The 2,451-nt window shown below is 43.5% G+C and overlaps 1 pseudogene; it reads right to left on the bottom strand.

Moving 5' to 3' along the window:
* Nucleotides 1-1,296: 1,296 nt before the first annotated feature.
* On the bottom strand, nt 1,297-2,022 carry LOC118915113 (40S ribosomal protein S6-like; annotated as a pseudogene).
* Nucleotides 2,023-2,451: the final 429 nt, after the last annotated feature.

Raw genomic sequence — 2,451 nt, 5'->3', positions numbered from 1 at the left:
CTATGGGAATTCAGACTCAGGGAACTGGCTTAAGAAAATGATGTTACTCTGGCTACTATTATTAGTGCTCTAAGTAAACAGTTGTCCTCTTCGCATCTTCTGCCAGTGCCCGTGAAAACATGTGGCAGGCTAACTTGTTAGCTTGCAAGTAGAATAAAATCTCAGACCTTTCATGTCTTGACAACCATCTATAACTTGCTTTGTATGATGTAATACCTAAGGGGTGTAACTCCAAGATGTCTAGAATAGAGTAGGTGAACAATACATACTTAAATAAATAAAGGAATGCCTAAGTGAGAGAAAGCCCCCAAAGGACATTTTAATGCATCAGGTCATTTGATATGCAGTCCTAGCTAAACCACTTAGGAGCCTTGTGAACTTCAGCAAGGTCACTTACCCTCTCTAAGCTCTCACACGTCGGGTCTGCGTTTACTCTCTCCACTTGCTCAACCTTCCTTTACTCCCTAACCTACTACTCCTATTTGGCTTGGGGCCTCTTCACTCCATGAAACATCTCTTCCAGGGTCTCTGCTGACCTACTGACTGCCCTCGCCAACTGACTCTTGTCCCTCCTTATCTTATTCCCTGGCTGCTCTGTTGACATTTAACTCCCTAAAACTCTTTCTTCCCTGGTCTTCGGTGAAAGCTTTCTCTCCTGGTTTCTACTGAAACTTCAAGAAACTTTCTCTGTCTCTTCATCCTTTTCTTCACCTTAAAATGTTGACATGCCGTGAGTTTCCACCCTCTACCTAGCTCTCTACTCCTCTGTAGAATAAAAATAAATAAAAAAATTTTTTTTCAAAAACTAACTCTAATGACTACTTGTGTGCTGATAACTTCTGAATCTCTCTCTCGAGAATGCTCTCCTGAACACCAGTTTGCCTAAAGCACTGCGTTTTCAGCTCTCCATTCCCCACCTCTACCTGGATGCCCCACTGGAACTTCAGATGAAAACACATTCAAAGACAAAATTATTATTTATTTTTACCCTTTCTCGAACCTGGTGGACCCAGAATCCCTCTCTTGGTGAACGATATCACCACCCATTTTTTTTTTTTCACATCAGAAACCTTAACTCTATGGTCAACATGCCATCTGGGTTCTCATGGTTCCTTCGTAAATAGATTTCAGAAGCCTGTCATCTTTCCCCAATGCATCTTGGTTAATTTAGGCTTCATTATCTCTAACTTTAGCATGGCCTTTGATCACTGTGTCTCCAAATCTTCCCTAATGGTTCTCTTCCTTCCTTCCTTCCTTCCTTCCTTCCTTCCTTCCTTCCTTCCTTCCTTCCTTCCTTCCTTCCTTCCTTCCTTCCGACGTACAAGCTCTCAGGGAGGACAGCCTCTTGATAATCTGTTCCTGGCATTTTTCTTTGGCTTCCTTCCTTCTCTTGGCCCAAAGTTTAGCATATCCTATAGCCTCTACCTTATTTTTCTTACACTGTTTCTTCAGAGCAGTACACTGAGGTATGTGTTTCAGGACACCTGGAGTAACAAGACACTGAATCTTGGACGCTTTGGTCCTAATTTCTTACCTTATTTGTTTAGGGGCTCACAACATACTGGTGGACATCATTCTTCAGAGAGATTGAAGAGTTGGTGGATTCTGCTAGCTCTTTTGGGTCCCAGGCAATGAGGCACAGTAGCGTCAGTGAGTCCAGGAATATCCTTCTCCTCTTTTTTAATAACGACCAAGACAAGAACACTCAAATTGGCATCTACAATGCCACCCCAAACTGATTTGCACTTTCTGTCTCCAGTCCTCCTTGGTCTGTAACAGGAATGCCCCTTACTCAGTAGAAGGTGGACACAGCCATGGGTGAAAATGCCCTGCTTACTGGGGAAATGTTTGTCATTCCCACCACTTATGCAGAAAACGTAACTCCTCCACTTTTCACCCAGTGTATCAGCAGCAACTTCGGTGGCCATATGCTTCTCAGAGAAGGTATGAAGTTTGCATCCATCATCCACTCCAATGAGTTTCTGGAGGCCAGTGGCTGGGAAAGAAATGTTTGGCTTCATCCTCAAGCAGCTGAAAAAGAGCTCTATTTGTTCTTAGTTCTGAAGAAACCATCAGAATGAACCTACAAAACAAAAGAAAAATTTCATAATGCTGATGTGCTGATGATAATCCTTTGTTGGCTTTTCTCGGTCAGAACAGGACAAAGTCCAAACTCTTTAGCCTGATAGGCAAGCCTTCTGTCATCCGTCTCTGGCTGCCTCTTTAGCTTCTCTTCCTATTTCTCTGCATCTCACAGACTGTGCCCTTGTAAGTAATGGACGACTCAGTTTCCCGCCTGGGCCCTGGTGATTCAGACTTTTGCACCTTGGGGGAGACTGACTCTTCTGCCTGTTATTCAACATAACCTCCAAACCCAGGCCAAGGAAGCTTGTATTCTCCAAAATTAGCTCAATTTGCTCTAGCCCTGGGAAGTTTCCCTGGAACGGTCAA

The sequence above is a fragment of the Manis pentadactyla genome, chromosome 3 (assembly GCF_030020395.1).
Source record: "Manis pentadactyla isolate mManPen7 chromosome 3, mManPen7.hap1, whole genome shotgun sequence".
NCBI lineage: Eukaryota > Metazoa > Chordata > Mammalia > Pholidota > Manidae > Manis > Manis pentadactyla.
Note: the sequence above shows the minus strand (reverse complement) of the source record. Positions and strands in the feature narration are given on the sequence as shown.